This window comes from Pseudophryne corroboree, chromosome 6 (genome assembly GCF_028390025.1).
Source record: "Pseudophryne corroboree isolate aPseCor3 chromosome 6, aPseCor3.hap2, whole genome shotgun sequence".
Classification (NCBI taxonomy): Eukaryota; Metazoa; Chordata; class Amphibia; order Anura; family Myobatrachidae; genus Pseudophryne; species Pseudophryne corroboree.
The window spans coordinates 735,115,242-735,134,420 of record NC_086449.1 but is presented as its reverse complement, the minus strand read 5'-3'; the positions used below and the strand labels follow the sequence as shown (position 1 = coordinate 735,134,420).

At 46.1% G+C, this 19,179-nt stretch overlaps 1 protein-coding gene across 4 annotated transcripts in view; it reads left to right on the top strand.

Annotated features, from left to right (window-relative positions):
• The window catches only part of TSPAN9 (tetraspanin 9), a 704,002-nt gene that overhangs the window by 127,497 nt on the left and 557,326 nt on the right, over window positions 1-19,179 (top strand). For all 4 annotated transcript variants that reach the window (XM_063928463.1, XM_063928461.1, XM_063928462.1 and 1 more), the window contains exon 2: window positions 2,241-2,293. The gene's annotated coding sequence lies outside the window, so the exon portion shown is untranslated. The remainder of the gene's footprint in view (window positions 1-2,240; window positions 2,294-19,179) is intronic.

Below are 19,179 nucleotides of genomic sequence, written 5' to 3'. Positions count from 1 at the left end.
ATCCCGGCAGACGGGATGCCGCTTTCGGTATACTCTAGTGACAGCCGGCATCCCGTCTGCCAGGATAATATATGTATCCCATAAAAATAGCAAGTGGTGATACTAGAATATTCTGTTGGTAAATGAAGAACAAAGTTGGCTCATCCAGCCTGCTGCATTGCATTGAAGTTTAGTATCATTCAGTAATTCGGTGAGGTGTTTATAAGTGCCATGTAAATGGGTTATATCACTTGGGACTGCCGTATGGTTTAGGTGTAGTAGTGTATGCCGGCGGCCGGGCTCCCGGCGACCAGCATACCGGTGCCGGAATCCCGGCCGTCGGCATACCGACAGCTGGGCGAGTGCAAATGAGCCCCTTGCGGGCTCGCTGCACTTGCCACGCTGCGGGGCAAGCGCCCCCTTTTGCACAGGCAATGCTATCTATTCTCCCTCCAGGGGGGTCGTGGACCCCCAAGAGGGAGAATAAGTGTCAGTATGCCGGCTGTCGGGATTCTGGCGCCGGGATCCCGACAGCCGGCAAAGAAAAGACCCACCCGTTGGGTTTATGTGAAATTCACCAACACTACATTAGACTTCCCTTTGGAGCTTCTAGACCTGAGGTTTTCCATATGCTGTAATAATGTCTAAGGGCTTCCTGCAGAAAAAAGAACTTTACTCAGTGAGTTCTAGATTCTAAATACTTGGTACAAAGACAAAATCTTCTGCATTCTGTAGTAATAATAATTATGAATTGTGATATTGAGACATGGACAGCCTGAGTACTCCGCGTACGGCATTCGGAGGAGACCCAGCTTCCGAATATCTGTCTCCTCAGGAGCTGATAACTGGATGAAGTCTTATAGCATTAAAAGGAGTCTGTGCACTGCTTAATGTGATATGTGACATTTAGACAGTGAAATCCCATATCTCTTCTTCCCCCTGATCTCATTACCTGCAAGACACATAATTATATGCTTAAATTATTTCATATTGCAATTATAGGTATAAAACAATATGACGGCACAGCACAGAGGCCTATAAATATTTCATAGCACTTTATTAAATTATCCGGCTTCGTTTGCTGGTTACAATATTTATTGTCTCTTTCATTATTGAGTAGGCAATTGTCGACAGTGATCAGAGAATATATTGTAGATTTCTGCATTACTTGTTATTTCTTTGGCATCAGAGAGGCTATGGATCCGTGACCCCACTGGGAATAGTGAGAGGTCCTGTGGTAAAGATGTAACATAGAGAACATCTCAATTTATTCAGTCTCCGTGGAGAAATCAGATTTCATCCCCTCTGCTGCTTCTAGCTCCGCGTTCTAAGGCTGTGACCAGTATTTTTTTATTATGGGTATTTAACATATTGACTTCTAGGAGCCAGTACCCAATCTTTAACGTAATTGATATTGAACTGTTCTAGCTCGCAAACATATTGATTAAGGTATTTCTATCATGTTGCTGCTCACAAAGATTCTTTATCACTATGGAATAGGGAATTTGAAAGCTAAGAAGTGTCTGGAAGCCTAAAGCTGCCTGTACTTGACAAACCTTCAGATGTTAGTCACCGCACATTGCTAAATTTCTGAGAATGTCTGTCCCACATTCACTAAATTGCAGATCTAGATCAATTTCTGAATTACTGTCAGCTGCAGTATATCTGTGATTCTAAAGCAGACTTCTTTGCCTGTGTAATGGATCACGCTTACATATTCCTGTATTATAGACTTTCACTAGCCGTATACACCTACATTAATGGTCGCTATAAAGAAATGCTGTCTATTATCAATAAAAGTAGACAAAAAACCCTGTAGAATATATATATATTCTTCCAATATTCACTTTATATATAACTCCAATATGTATGGCCTTTTTTATGGGCCCTGGGGCCATTTTAACTTTATTCCAATTATTTCCACCTTAATTGATGTCAAGTTCATTCATGGACAAAAATATTACTAGGTAATTGCAGACTTTGGACATTTACATTGTCAAATGCTACAGGTAAAAAGTATAAATTGCTTTAATGAGCCAGCTATAATAAAATGTAATATGATAACATATTCCTTCTTATTCCATGATTCACATTAAATATTAAATCACCTGCTGTTCTGGATGGAATGTAAAGTGATACTTCCAGCCTTTGCTAAATCTTCGCCATTTCTTAGCTCGTGTTTCAAGACATTTACTGGTTCAGCTGATTTTAAGCCTTTTTTCTTTATAATAATTGATTTTTCATTTTCACTTTTTTAATAGAAAGAATAGAAAAACAGAAACGTGCCCCGAGGCTTCAAGCTGTAAATCTCACGGTAAGCAGGATTTTTTTTGAAGTTTAATTTAAGTCTGTTTCTGTGCAGGGCTTGTTATTAGCAAAAATATATGTCGTTTGTTAGGTTCATTCAAGAACAAGATAAAATCTGCCTTAAGCAGCCATTGTGGAACTATAAGTCCCTGCTCCCCCCTCTGTAAGGTCACTATAAATTAGGCAAACCAAAAAAGTTAGCAATTGGGTAAAACCATGCTGCACTGCAGGTGGGGCAGATGTAACGTGCGGAGAGAGATAAATTTGGGTAGTTTATATTGTTTCTGTGAATGGTAAATACAGGCTGCTTTATTTTTATACTGCAATTTAGATTTCCGTTTGAACACACCCCACCCAAATCTAACTCTCTCTGCACATGTTATATCTGTCCCACCTGCAGTGCACATGGTTTTGCCCAATTGCTAACTTTTTTGGCCTGCTAACAACTCTGAATAACCCCTTAATACCAATAACCCGGTATCGAGCCGGTATATTGCCTGGTCGTGCGGGTCACTGTGCGATGGGAGTGTATTTTAGCTTAGCAGAAGTGCGAACAAAAGGATCGCAGAGCGGCTACAAAATAATTTTGTGCAGTTTCAGAGTAGCTTCAGACCTACTCAGCGCTTGCGATCACTTCAGACTATTCAGTTCCTGTTTTGACGACACAAACGCCCTGCGTTCGCCCAGCCACGCCTGCGTTTTTTCAAACACTCCCTGAAAACGATCAGTTGACACCCAGAAACGCCCTCTTCCTGTCAATCACTCTGCGGCCAGCAGTGCGACTGAAAAGCTTCGCTAGACCTTGTGTGAAACTACATCATTTGTTGCAATAGTACGACGCGTGTGCACATTGCGCCGCATACGCATGCGTAGAAGTGACGTTTTTTTTCCTGATCGCTGCACAGCGACCGAATGCAGTTAACGATCAACTCTGAATGATCCCCTGTATACGGAACAGAATAGAACTTATATTGGAAAAAAGCTGCTGCTGCTACATTGTAGCACATTGTGTACAGATTCAGAGACTCAGTCGCATAGTCTCCTTGTGCGTCCTAGTCGCATTGCGTTGCAACTAACACTCATTTTCGTTAATAAAGAAGCAAAAAAGACGGCCGACGCTAGAAGATTCTTATGCTGTTTGGCGTGACTGCAGCAAAGATGTATGAGAACATATCTGTATTTAATACATGTAAAAAGAAGGTATAAGAGGGGTGTAAACCCAAAAAATACATTGACCCTCTGCACTTAGCTGCTTCAGGCTGTAATCTTTAATAATAATACATATTCTTTATTAATAATAACATTATATTCTTAATAGTCAGGGAAGCCGTGCCAATTGAATTAGAAAGGACCTCTGTCATTGTGCTGACACAAAAGGGCCCCATACACTACAACGATATGTCGGAGGCTGACATCGGAGGTGATTTCCCTTGAACTCTCCTGGGAGCTTCCCGGGAGTGGTTCCATACGATTTGGTACATTTTGCATGCGATATATCGTATGCGATCCCAGCCATGCCTGCGGGAACCGACATATCACGAGGGCAGCACTAACGATCTAGGGGAGCCGATCCGACCCTCACAGGGCCGCGCATCGGATAGGAAACACATCCAAAATGCCCGATTTCACCCGATATATCGGCCTGAATGCCCGAAATTGGATGAAATCGGACATTATCGTTCTAGTGTATGGGGCCCTTTAGAACTTGTCCAGCTGTTTGTTATGAACATCCTTGATGATGTTGTCCCCGTCTACAACACTCTTTACTAACCCAGTCACCAAACAACATCGATTTTGGACATTCATATACCCCTTTCACATTGCACAAATAACCTGGTATCGACCTGGTATATTGCCGGGTCATCACGGGTCACTGTGCGATATGAAAGGGGCCATAGAGAATTCCCAGGTCGCCTGACCCGGTAATTCAACTCGGGTTTTAAGATGGCTTATTTCCAGGTTGAATACCAGGTCAGTGGCAGTGTAAAACGGGTCTGACCCGGAACCCGTTCACTACACAAGGAGAGGCGGCGTGATGAGCTCATCTCCCAGCGCCGTCTCCACCCCCGCTGCCGACTCTGCCCCCCACCGTTATGGTAACTGACCTGCCTGGTCGGGAAGCATGCTGTTAGGGTCCTATGCCGAATCCCACCCGGGAAGGACCCATTTCCAATTCCCGGGTGGGTTCTGGCATTGGAGATGTGAAAGGGATAATAGAGTTGTCTATGAAGTATGGAGCTAAAGTTATGGGGTCATGCAGACACATACCTCCCATCATGACCCTCTCCAGGAGGGACACAATGCTCTGCTCCTGGACTTTCCTCTTAATGTATGATTGTCTGCACCTGTGTTGAACAGGTTAGTGGATAGGAAAGGTGTTTCAGCACAGGTGATGGCAATCCTAAATTAAGAGGGAAGTCCAGAGGCAGAGCATTCTGTCCCTCCTTAAGAGCGTCATGTCGGGCGGTACGCAGACATGCGCTTTAGAACTAAGCAAACATGAGCTTAGATAAGAAGTTGCTGTTGGTTCACCTGTCTTAGTGCCCCCTAGTGGTGCCCATTACTATTGCATCGATTGCCCAACATTAAATACTGTAATATAATTAGCCCTAATAATGGCTAATCAACATTTTTAAGCCCAACTGCACAACAGCATCAGCGCCGGGGCTATGTATATAGTGCATGAACAGACCAATCCGTCTTTGATGCAATAAATGTCAGAAACATCTCTTGGTATTTTATTTACATATTTAACAGTTTAATAAAGAGATTCCCTCTGCCGTTCCCATAGCTCGCATACCTTGCATGCACGATAAGCTGCGCTCACAAGGTGACTGTCTGTTTTGTGCCTAGCGACCTGTCATATCAGTGCTTGCTGCGTGACACATTGTCTGCAAGTTTTCTTATGTGTGAAGATGGTAAATCAACAGCTCCATCTGCAGACCTAGCCGAGTTGTGTGGAACTGCATGTGCCAACTGTATTTGTCAGTGACAATGAATGTAACACAACCTGAAAGCTAGGCAAAGATCAGCCAGTAGCATTGTGCTTGTCTTGTGATAAGGGGATCTCCACCTTTCTACGATGCTAATGTATCGATTTGTACATGCCCTTACATTCATTTTTCTTTACTGCTTCATAGCTATATTTATATATTATCCAGTGGTTATCAAACTTTTTTAAATCACGGTGCACTAGAGTATCAGAATCTTTTTCACGGCACCCCTAGGCCAAAAGTGTTTTATTGAGAGATGTAAAAACAAATATTATATTAATTACATTGGGGGTAATTCAGAGTTGATTGCAGCATCAAATTTGTTAGCAGTTGGGCAAAACCATGGCCCTCATTCCGAGTTGTTCGCTCGCAAGGCGATTTTAGCAGTATTGCACACGCTAAGCCGCCGCCTACTGGGAGTGAATCTTAGCATCTTAAAATTGCGAACGAAAGATTCGCAATATTGCGATTACACATCTCGTAGCAGTTTCAGAGTAGCTTCAGACTTACTCGGCATCTGCGATCAGTTCAGTGCTTGTCGTTCCTGGTTTGACGTCACAAACACACCCAGCGTTCGCATCATAGCAAATTTACTTGGCGCAGTCACAGTGCGGACATTGCGCATGCGCACTAAGCGGAAAACGCTGCGATGCGAATAAATTTTCCGAGCGAACGACTCGGAATGACCTCCCATGTGCACTGCAGGTGTGGCAGATATAACATGTGCAGAGAGAGTTAGATTTGGGTGGGTTATCTTGTTTCTGCGCAGGGTAAATACTGGCTGCTTTATTTTTACACTGCAATTTAGATTTCAGTTTGAACACACCCCACCCAAATCGAACTCTCTCTGCACATGTTATATCTGCCCCCCCCCCCCCCCCCCCCTCTCTCCTGCAGTGCACATGGTTTTGCCCAACTGCTAATAAATTTGCTGCTGCGATCAACTCTGAATTAGGCCCATTGGGGCAGGTGTATTAACCTGGAAAAGGCATAAGGAAGTGATAAACCAGTGATAAATGCAAGGTGACAAACACACCAGCCAATCAGCTCTCATATGTAAATTAACAGTTAGGAGCTGATTGGCTGGTGTGTTTATCACCTTGCATATATCACTGGTTTATCACTTCCTTATGCCTTCTCCAGACTAATACATCTACCCGTGTTTAGATGTTATCATTAAGGTGCATGTACCCATATACATGTATATAAACTTTTTTGAATACACTAACCTGTTTCCTTTATGCAGGAATTGTAGGGAAATGTATCTGAAGAGGACAGGTGTTTCCTATAACAGCCAGTCATATTCTACCCAGGGCAGTCGAGAGCCAGGCTGGGCCCAGGTACTTTTTAAGGGGTGTGGCCTAATCACAGGAGGTGTGGTCATGTACCCTTAGAAAATAATACTAAAAAAATAGTATTTTAAGCACCTCCATGGCCACACTGCAGCCCAGTACACAGCAGCATGTGCTGGGCTGAGGAGAAGAGCCGCAGCTGCTGCTGACAGGTAAGGGGGAGGGGCCTGGGCCCCTACTGGACACTCCCTGGGCCCCTCCATCAGACCTGGGCCCGTGTAATTTGTACCCTCTCCCCCTCTCTCTCGGCACCACTGATTCTACCTATCACTTTATAGGCCATACTTGACATATGATCTGATTGGTTGCTATCAGTATAAGGTGTGACCCCCCCCCCCCCTTCCCCCCCTCCTTCTAACCAGTGATGGTGTGATTGGGATCCTCCTGCTGACCTTAATCATCCAATCAGGGCTGCTCAAACCTTAACTTTCTAAAGCACTGGTTCTACTCTGGGAGTTTTCATGACTGAATAGAAGGGTTGATATTTTTAGATACACACGGTCCAGTCCTTGACTCTACATTTTTAACTTATTATTATATAACACATCTTTAAGTTGGGTTTTGGGTATAATGGCTATTAAAAATCCAATAAGGGGGCCCGGTCATCAATCAAAAGTTGGAAAAGTTTGAAAACCTGGTATAATTTGTGACATGTATAAATAGATTTGCCCAACAGCAGCAAAGCTCTCTCTAGGAAATGCATTATAATGGCCTAGGGAACGTCCCCTTTGTCTAAACTGAGTACTAATTGAGTTTTGTTGTGTTTTTATTTTGTTAATAAAGCACACAGGAAATGGTTTACAAGAACGCTGCACTCTGCAGCAGTTTTTACTCTGGCATCAGAATGACATCAGATCACTTCAGGGTTTGCCGCATGGCTGGTAAATTCATATGGAACTCTGTGGTCTAATCCTCTGTGGAGTAGTGATACTCTGCCTCACAATTATAACAGTTGCAGCCTACAGTGATATTTGAGGTTTTTTTTCTCACTTTCAATTAAAACATGCACATTGACCTTAATAAGATTAATAGTACTGTGCCGCTTGTGTCATTAAAAGTGACATGGGGTTGTGTTAGATGTATAATGCTTTCTACAGCTGGTAAAATCTCAACTGACATACTGTCATGGCCTTGGCTTCAGATTTAATAGTCAGAACATGAGTGACCTTTTATAGCGAGAACAAAGATCCTCCAATCACTGTACCCCCATTATACTCATCTACTTGTTGTTCCTTCTTTTTGCAAAAAAAGAAGAAAAAAAAAAAAAAAACGGACCAGGGGCAAACGTAGGAGTTTTGGTAGGGGGGTTTCCAAATGTTTGATTTTAGAGCGAGTGTCACCAGGATGCATAATTAGCATGTAGCATGCAGCTTATGTAATAAATTAAAGACATATGCAGGCCCAATGATCATGGTAAGTCACTAATATCCCTTTCAGACCGCGTAAGGCGTAAGACGGGTTGCACCCAGGAGCCTTACATGGGTGCTTCCTGGGTGCGACCCACCTGAGCCCCTATTTGCCGCTGTCCCCAACCCGGCATATTGCCAGGTTGGTGACATCAGTGGAGACACGGGCGGGGGGCGGCGCTTGGAGATCACATGATCTCCAAGCGACGCCTGTCCATATAGTGTGAACGGGAAATGGGTTGCATCAACCCGGCTTTCTTGTTCACACAGCACAGCGAGCCAGGTTCAACACGCGTTCAACCCTGCTCGCTACCCGAGTTGATATACCGGGTCGCTCAACCGGATTATTTCAATTCGCCCCTTTCACACCGCACAGCAACACGGGTTATGTGCGCTCATGGGCAATAACCCGTGTTAAAAGCTGGCGGTCTGAAAGGGGTATAACTGTACCAGATTCTATCACTCTGGTGCGATCATTGGCCCTCATTCCGAGTTGTTCGCTCGTTGCCGAGTTTCGCTATATTGCGATTAGTCGCTTACTGCGCATGCGCAAGGTTCGCAGAGCGCATGCGCTTAGTTATTTTACACAAAAGTTAGGTATTTTACTTATGGCATAACGAGGATTTTTCATCGTTCTGGTGATCGGAGTGTGATTGACAGGAAGTGGGTGTTTCTGGGCGGAAACTGGCCGTTTTATGGGCGTGTGCAAAAAAACGCTGCCGTTTCTGGGGAAAACGCGGGAGTGGCTGGAGAAACTGGGGAGTGTCTGGGCGAACGCTGGGTGTGTTTGTGATGTCAAGCCAGTAACGAAACGGGCTGAGCTGATCGCAGTGGCAGAGTAAGTCCCGAGCTACTCAGAAACTGCAAAGAAATTTCTATTCGCAATTATGCGAATCTTTCGTTGGCAATTCTGCAAAGCTAAGATACACTCCCAGAGGGCGGCGGCTTAGCGTGTGCAATGCTGCTAAAAGCAGCTAGCGAGCGAACAACTCGGAATGAGGGTCATTGAGCACTTAGATATACAGACACACACACAGCAGACTTGGAAGGAAAATCTGCTGACACTGGGCATGTTCAGCAGCTCCATTCCACCCTTTATACTACATGTAGTGGCCGCTGGCCAGCCTGTGGGAAAGAGGAGTTTCCGAGCAACTGGAAACTCCCCTGCATTTGCCTTTGATGGGTGTGACTTGATGGCACAATTTCTATAATCAGGCAGGTGAAGCAAGTGTAGGTGTAGATTGTGTCAAGACTGCCTTGCTTGAGGTGTGTGGGGCTTCTTGGTGAGATTTCCATAATTATATTCCCGCTCATGTTCCAAGCCAGTATTCAGAGAGAATTGTCTTGACCCCCCTCAGAGGAATCTGGAAGGTCTCTAAATGATCTCAAGTCTATGGGGCATTTTGTGAGAGTGAGCAACTATGAGTACTAGAGGCGCCTTTACCAGCACATCCCACAGATGGACGCGGGTATATCAGTGGGGTGCTGTAAATAGGTGCCACTAGCGCAGCGACTGTGACGCCCCACTCTTGCATGCCAAAAACTTGCCCCTGTGGCATTACATGTAGTGAGGAGGCTGCTAAGGCACATCACATAGCTGTAAATAGGTGCCGATAGGGAATGGGTCTTGCTGTCCTCTCTGCCTTGTGCCCGGGGAAGCAGCAGCAGTCGGCCGCCCCTCATTGCGGCCCTGAACACAAAAATATTTATTAGTACTACTGTATAACATAATCAGAGGATGGGCATTCAAATAAAAATCACCGTGATAGGTACTGTTAAAGGCAATTTAGAAGTATTCTATTTAATGTCATGCCTTTTATAAGACAGTATTTTCTGTGAAGGTTAGTCTATGAGGTCACCTTGCAGAATTCACATTTCAGTAGAATGCCATTCTTTGTTTTATAATCCTCTCCCCACCAGCCACAGTTCTCCTGGCTATCCTGTTCATAGAGGGATAGTCCTATACAGTAGCCTAGTAGGAAGTGAGGTATGGTATTTCTAATCGTGGCTGTTACCAATTTCTGGAAGACTGTAAACATGTAATTTTATAATACTATGTGTAGATTATATATCCTCAGTTCAAAACATAATCAAACATTTTTATGGTTATATAATGTTTTAACAAGTTAGCTGATTGAAAAATATAGCAACAAAAAAAAAATGCCTGTGCAATATCATTCAGAAACACTAGATGGCGATCAAAACTTGTGTGTCTGGTACAGGTTTCGGTAACTAATTTCTGTGAGATTCTTCCATTGTTCAAGCAGTTTCAAATTGTTAAATGTTTCATGTAAATAAGACTCTTTCCAGTTATACTGTGTACCCACATTCATTCCAATTAACTTTCAGAAAAAAAAGTGTTATGTAGTGAGTGAATTGGAGCCTGAAAACTGCAGCATGAAATTCATCTTTTTTTGTGTGTCTATAGTCTGCAAAAATGCTAAACATGTGAAACATTCACTGATGGAAAGTGTGCAATACATCAGCTCCAACTTAATGAAGCAAATCACAATTCATTTAATTTGCATGCAGAATTTGCAGTGAAGGTTCGGGAGGTTTGCCAGCTCTTCCAAATGCTTCATCTGCCTCTCAGGTCGCTTGTACTGATGAGAAGATCATGAGAAATTCCTATGTGTCTTCCTATGTACAAGGCATACACTACACAGACAACATAAATGATCCATAAACCAAAGACCATCAATTTCCACTGAACAGAATAACAGATACTGTATATAGCAAAGGTTATTCTGACACTGGCTTTAAAGGGATACTATCATAAAATTCACATTTTTGTTTCATGCTTTTGTATTATTGTCCTCTCCTATTTTTAATGTTACAACTTTTTCTCTCAACTATTTATTATATTGATTGGGAGTCACTGTCTCTGCAGGTCCAGACTGTCTCTTCAGAGCGGTAGGTGATAAAGGGGGTCATTCTGACCCGATCGCACACTGCAGTTTATCGCAGCAGTGCGATCGGGTCAGAACTGCGCATGCCAGACGGCCGAAGGCTGTCGCTGCATTACGATCGCCTGTGCCTGATTGACAGGCAGAGGCGGTCGCTGGGTGGGAGGGGATGAAACGGTGGCGTTTGGCCGCTGTTTCGTGGCCGCGGACCGAACGGGGGGCGGCTGCGTGACGTCACACGCAGCCGCTGCGGGCCAGGGAGCGATGAGTAGCTCCCGGCCAGCACGCTAAAGCTGCGCTGGTCGGGAGCTACTCTTGAAGTGCGGGGGGGGGGGCGGCACTGACATGCGGGGCGGGATAGCCCTGTGCTCGGCGTCCCCCCGCATGTCAGTGCGAATGATCGTTGCTGTGCTCAATTTAGCACCGCTACTATCCTCTCGGAAAGACCCCCCAACACAGATGCAGATCCAACAGCAATGCAGAAAAACAATCAACTGTTGCTTAAATTTAATCAGATTTGTGACATAATCTGTTCTGTAACACAGAACCGGGAAATGATTTTAGCTAAAACAGCTTTACATGGCAGTAGTTGAGGGTTATTTTATTTATTTATTTATTTATTTATTAACAGTTTCCTATATAGCGCAGCAAATTCCGTTGCACTTTACAATTGGAAACAACAGTGATAAAATAGTAAGGGTAGGAGGGCCCTGCTCGCAAACTTACAGCCTCTTGGTTGTGGCTTGTAATTGGTCCTCCTGCTCAAACCCCCCATCAAAAACAGAACAGGTCTTATTAGTAGGCTTGCCATAATATCCCTTTAATCTGAGACACCTGTGATTTACTCAGGTTCCGTGGCTGGCTAAATTCAAACCTGCATTTCCCCTGGTAAATCAGCCAAAGAAGCTGTGTAAAGGTGGGTACACACTGGCCGATATATTGGCCGTTCTATTGAACGGCCGATATATTGCGGGTCCGTCGGCCAGTGTGTACGGGAGATATGTCTGTGAACTTCGTCGTTCACAGACATATCGCATTGGCCCCGCAGCACAGCCGACGGACAATATATCTACCAATATATTGACGCATCGCTGTGTGTGTATGGTCGACCAGCCGGCCGCCCGTACACATGCTGCGGTGGCCGGCGGTGAATGACAGCTGAACTGGGAGGGCGGGTGTACACGCCCGTCAGTCCCCGACGGATCGGGCAGTGTGTATGCACAGCACACTGCCCGATCCGTCCATAGATATATCTGCAGATCAGTCGATCTGCAGATATATCTATCAGTGTGTACACACCTTAACTCATAGGTGTCCTGGATTAAAGGGATATTTTGGCAAGCCTACTTTTTAGTAGTAGTTCAGATAGATCCACCATGATTACCTTGATCCACCAGTGTCCATTGATGCCTATTGTAATTTCTCTGACGTCCTAGTGGATGCTGGGAACTCCGTAAGGACCATGGGGAATAGCGGGCTCCGAAGGAGGCTGGGCACTCTAGAAAGATCTTAGACTACCTGGTGTGCACTGGCTCCTCCCACTATGACCCTCCTCCAAGCCCCAGTTAGATTTCGTGCCCGGCCGAGGTTGGATGCACACTAGGGGCTCTCCTGAGCTCTTAGAAAGTAATAGTCTTAGATTTTTTTTATTTTCAGTGAGACCTGCTGGCAACAGGCTCACTGCAGCGAGGGACTAAGGGGAGAAGAAGCGAACTCGCCTGCTTGCAGCCGGATTGGGCTTCTTAGGCTACTGGACACCATTAGCTCCAGAGGGATCGACCGCAGGCCCAGCCTTGATGTTCGGTCCCGGAGCCGCGCCGCCGTCCCCCTTACAGAGCCAGAAGCAAGAAGATGGTCCGGAAAATCGGCGGCATGAAGACTCTGTCTTCACCAAGGTAGCGCACAGCACTGCAGCTGTGCGCCATTGCTCCTCTCACACACTTCACACTCTGGTCACTGAGGGTGCAGGGCGCTGGGGGGGGGCGCCCTGAGGCAGCAATAAAAACACCTTGGCTGGCTAAAATACCTCAATATATAGCCCCAGGGGCTATATATGAGGTAAATACCCCTGCCAGAATTCCATAAAAAGCGGGAGAATAGGCCGCGAAAAAGGGGCGGAGCCTATCTCCTCAGCACACTGGCGCCATTTTTCCCTCACAGCTTCGCTGGAAGGAAGCTCCCTGGCTCTTCCCTGCAATCTACAGTACCAGTAAGAGGGAAAAGAGAGGGGGGGCATTAAATTTGGCAGTATATATATATTTTATTGAAAAGCAGCTATTAGGGACATAACTCAGTTAGTCCCTGTATATATATAGCGCTCTGGTGTGTGCTGGCATACTCTTACTCTGTCCCCCCAAAGGGCTTTTTGTGGGTCCTGTCCTCTGTTTGAGCATTCCCTGTGTGTGTGGAGTGTGTCGGTACGGCTGTGTCGACATGTTTGAGGAGGATAATGATGTGGAGGGGGAGCAGATGCCTTTAGCAGGGATGTCACCCCCTGGGGGGCAGACACCTGAGTGGATGAGTTTATGGCAGGAAATGAGTGCACGTATAGACTCCTTACATAAAAAATTTGACGACATGCCGACTGTGGGACAGCCGAGTCTTCAGCTCGTGCCTGTCCAGGTGTCTCAAAAGTCATCAGGGGCTCTGAAACGCCCGCTATCTCAGATGGCACAAGTAGATGTCGACACGGATACTGACACCAGTGTCGACGATGATGAGTCAAATTTAATGCCCGTTAAGGCCATTCACTGCATGATTGAGGCAATGAAAGAGGTGTTAAATATTTCTGATTTACATCCAGGTACCACAAAAAAGGGTATTATGTTTGGGGAGAAAAAACTACCTGTAGTTTTTCCCCCGTCAGATGAATTAAATGAAGTGTGTGAAGAAGCGTGGGCTTCCCCTGATAAGAAATTGGTAATTCCTAAAAAGGTGGCACTACCGTCCCAGGATACGGCCGCCCTTAAGGAACCTGCTGATAGAAAGCAGGAGGCGATCCTGAAGTCTGTATATACACACTCAGGCATTATACTCAGACCAGCTATTGCGTCAGCATGGATGTGCAGTGCTGCCGCTGCGTGGTCAGATAAACTGTCAGAAGATATTGACACGTTAGACAGAGACACGATTCTGCTAACAATTGACCATATCAAAGACTCAGTCTTATACATGAGAGATGCACAGAGGGAAATCTGCCGGCTGGCATCTAAAGTAAGTGCATTATCCATCTCTGCTAGGAGATGCTTATGGACTCGCCAGTGGACTGGAGATGCAGATTCCAAAAGGCACATGGAAGTTTTGCCTTATAAAGGGGAGGAATTATTTGGGGATGGTCTCTCCGACCTAGTTTCCACAGCAACGTCTGGGAAGTCAGCATTTTTACCCCATGTCCCCTCACAGCCTAAGAAGGCGCCATTTTATCAGGTTCAGTCCTGTCGGACCCAGAAAAACAAGCGGGGAAAAGGAGGGTCTTTTCTGTCTAGAGGCAGAGGTAGGGGAAAAAGGCTGCAGCAAACAGCAGGTTCCCAGGAACAAAAGTCCTCCCCCGCTTCCTCTTCCAAGTCCGCCGCATGACGGTGGGGCTCCACAGGCGGAGCCAGGTACGGTGGGGGCCCGCCTCATGAATTTCAGCGATCAGTGGGCTCGCTCACAGGTGGATCCCTGGATCCTTCAAATAGTATCTCAGGGATACAAGCTGGAATTCGAGGCGGCTCCACCCCACCGGTTCCTAAAATCTGCCTTGCCGATTGCTCCCTCAGACAGGGAGGCGGTGCTAGCAGCGATTCACAAGCTGTATTCCCAGCAGGTGATAATCAGGGTACCCCTACTTCAACAAGGCCGGGGTTACTATTCCACACTATTTGTGGTGCCGAAACCGGACGGTTCGGTGAGACCCATTTTAAATTTGAAATCCTTGAACACATACATAAAAAAATTCAAGTTCAAGATGGAATCGCTCAGGGCGGTTATTGCAAGCCTGGACGAGGGGGATTACATGGTATCCCTGGACATCAAGGATGCTTACCTGCATGTCCCCATTTACCATCCTCACCAGGAGTACCTCAGATTTGTGGTACAGGATTGCCATTACCAATTCCAGACGCTGCCGTTTGGACTCTCCACGGCACCGAGGGTATTTACCAAGGTTATGGCGGAAATGATGATACTCCTTCGAATAAAGGGAGTTTTAATTATCCCATACTTGGACGATCTCTTAATAAAGGCACGATCCAAGGAACAGTTGTTAGTGGGAGTAGCACTATCTCAGGAAGTGCTGCGCCAGCACGGCTGGATTCTGAATATCCCAAAGTCACAGCTGGTCCCCACGACACGTCTAATGTTCCTGGGAATGATTCTGGACACAGTCCAGAAAAAAAAGTGTTTCTCCCGGAGGAGAAAGCCAGGGAGTTGTCTTCTCTAGTCAGAGACCTCCTAAAACCAAAACAGATATCGGTGCATCACTGCACGCGGGTCCTGGGAAAGATGGTAGCTTCTTACGAAGCAATTCCATTCGGCAGGTTCCATGCCAGAATTTTTCAGTGGGACCTGTTGGACAAGTGGTCCGGATCGCATCTTCAGATGCATCGCTTGATAACCCTGTCCCCAAGAACCAGGGTGTCTCTTCTGTGGTGGCTGCAGAGTGCTCATCTTCTGGAGGGCCGCAGATTCGGCATACAGGACTGGGTCCTGGTGACCACGGATGCCAGCCTACGAGGCTGGGGGGCAGTCACAAAGGGAAGAAACTTCCAAGGACTATGGTCAAGTCAGGAGACTGCCCTTCACATAAATATTCTGGAACTAAGGGCCATTTACAATGCCCTAAGTCAAGCAAAATCCCTGCTCCTACACCAGCCGGTGCTGATCCAGTCAGACAACATCACGGCAGTCGCCCATGTGAATCGACAGGGCGGCACAAGAAGCAGGATGGCAATGGCAGAAGCCACAAGAATTCTCCGATGGGCGGAGAATCATGTACTAGCACTGTCAGCAGTGTTCATCCCGGGAGTGGACAACTGGGAAGCAGACTTTCTCAGCAGGCACGACCTCCACCCGGGAGAGTGGGGACTTCATCCAGAAGTCTTCCAAATGATTGTAAATCAATGGGGTCGTCCACAGGTGGACATGATGGCGTCCCGCCTAAACAAAAAACTAGAGAGGTATTGCGCCAGGTCAAGAGACCCTCAGGCGATAGCTGTGGACGCTCTAGTGACACCGTGGGTGTACCGGTCAGTTTATGTGTTCCCTTCTCTACCTCTCATACCAAAGGTATTGAGAATAATAAGAAAGCGAGGAGTAAACACAATTCTCGTGGTTCCGGATTGGCCAAGAAGAGCGTGGTACCCGGAACTTCAAGAGATGATCTCAGAGGACCCGTGGTCTCTGCCGCTCAGACAAGACCTGCTACAGCAGGGGCCCTGTCTGTTCCAAGACTTACCGCGGCTGCGTTTGACGGCATGGCGGTTGAACGCCGGATCCTGAAGGAAAAGGGCATTCCGGAGGAAGTCATTCCTACGCTTATTAAAGCCAGGAAAGAGGTCACAGCAACTCATTATCACCGCATATGGCGGAAGTATGTTGCATGGTGTGAGGCCGAAAAGGCCCCAACGGAGGAATTTCAACTAGGTCGATTTCTGCATTTCCTGCAAGCAGGAGTAAATATGGGCCTAAAATTGGGCTCCATTAAGGTACAGATCTCGGCTCTGTCGATTTTCTTTCAAAAAGATCTAGCTTCAGTACCTGAAGTTCAGACATTTGTTAAAGGAGTGCTGCATATTCAGCCCCTGTTTGTGCCCCCTGTGGCACCTTTGGATCTCAACGTGGTGTTGAGTTTCTTAAAATCACATTGGTTTGAACCACTAAAAACCGTGAATCTGAAATATCTCACGTGGAAGGTGGTTATGTTATTGGCCTTGGCTTCTGCCAGGCGAGTATCAGAATTGGCGGCTTTGTCCTGTAAAAGCCCTTATCTGATTTTCCATATGGATAGGGCAGAATTGAGGACTCGTCCCCAGTTTCTCCCAAAGGTGGTGTCAGCATTTCACCTGAACCAGCCTATTGTGGTGCCTGCGGCTACTAGGGACTTGGAGGACTCCAAGTTGCTAGACGTTGTCAGGGCACTGAAAATATATGTTTCCAGAACGGCTAGAGTCAGAAAATCTGACTCGCTGTTTATCCTATATGCACCCAACAAGCTGGGTGCTCCTGCTTCTAAGCAGACTATTGCTCGTTGGATTTGTAATACAATTCAGCTTGCACATTCTGTGGCAGGCCTGCCACAGCCAAAATCTGTCAATGCCCATTCCACAAGGAAGGTGGGCTCATCTTGGGCGGCTGCCCGAGGGGTCTCGGCTTTACAACTTTGCCGAGCTGCTACTTGGTCAGGGGCAAACACATTTGCAAAATTCTATAAATTTGATACCCTGGCTGAGGAGGACCTGGAGTTCTCTCATTCGGTGTTGCAGAGTCATCCACACTCTCCCGCCCGTTTGGGAGCTTTGGTATAATCCCCATGGTCCTTACGGAGTTCCCAGCATCCACTAGGACGTCAGAGAAAATAAGAATTTACTCACCGGTAATTCTATTTCTCGTAGTCCGTAGTGGATGCTGGGCGCCCATCCCAAGTGCGGTTTATCTGCAATACTTGTACATAGTTACTGTTAACTAAATCGGGTTATTGTTGAGCCATCTGTTGAGAGGCTCTGTTGTTTCATACTGTTAACTGGGTTTCATATCACGAGTTGTACGGTGTGATTGGTGTGGCTGGTATGAGTCTTACCCGGGATTCAAAATCCTTCCTTATTGTGTACGCTCGTCCGGCCACAGTATCCTAACTGAGGCTTGGAGGAGGGTCATAGTGGGAGGAGCCAGTGCACACCAGGTAGTCTAAGATCTTTCTAGAGTGCCCAGCCTCCTTCGGAGCCCGCTATTCCCCATGGTCCTTACGGAGTTTCCAGCATCCACTACGGACTACGAGAAATAGAATTACCGGTGAGTAAATTCTTATTATTACCCCCCACCCGCCCACCCCAGGGGAAAACGCAGGCTTTCTGGAGGGGGTTTCCTAATGTTTGATTAAATAGAGCAATTGTCGCCAGCCCATGAAGGATGCATAATTAAAAATCTACTGTCACTGGGGATAGGCAGCAGCTCCATCCCACCCTTTATACTGCATGTAGTGGCCGCTAGCCAGACTAGGGGGAAGGGGGGTTTCTGGGTAACTGGAAGCCCCCCTCCCCTGCGTTTGTTTATGTACTCTCCCAGTGGCAGTTGATCCCCGCAACCCCTATCCACCAGTGGTAACAGAGCTATTAGAGGCATTTCTTCTCCACCCTCATGTTCATAGGTTACCATTCAAAAAATAACCCCACCCCACAGCCACTGCCAGTAATCTCCCTGTGCCAATAGAATTCCTTCCATTCCCCTAGTGGCACTGACTCAATTTATGGTCTACTGAGTGGGTGTGAGAGGGAGGACCAATAAAAATAAATCTCTGACAACCAAATTCAAGGTGATTTTGGAGAAATCTATTGTGGTTCTACTGGGATGTAGTTAGAATCCCGGCTACGACTACGATTGGGAATGGTAATCTTGCCCGAAGCATGGCGAGCAAATGCAGTGCTCTAATTGGTGTTCCCAGTCACTGTACGGCGAAAACAACACTTTTTTTTAAACTCATGTCGACCTTTTGACCTGTCGACCTAGAATCCCTGTCGACAAAGTTACTGTCGACCAATAGTGGTCGACCTAGACACTGTCGACCTAAGTGCGGTCGACCTTCAATACCACACCCATTCTACTCGTCCTCCCCTTGGCATTCCGATGATCGGAATACCGGCGTCAGTATTTTGACCGCCGGGTTTACGACCACCGGGATCCCGTACCCTGTCCGTTCACCTCAGGCTGCCCTATATAGCGCATTAAGATTACAAATATTCACAGTAGTAAGGACTGCTTCTAAAATAACCAGTTTTAAACTATATTCATCTATATAACCTTTCACAGACTGTGACCATCAGAGTATGATCTGTATAAGGCGTCTGTGCATAAAATGTTTTACACTATATAAAAATGAATTCTAAATAGCAACTTCATATAGTCTACTTTAAATATGGATAGCGTGTGACAAGTATATATGTGTTCTTTACTTAGCGTTGCTTCAGGCCAACGTCCTATCTGATCTCTTTCCTGCAGCTATTTCAATCTTTAATTACAGCAGTACATTATAAAAATAACT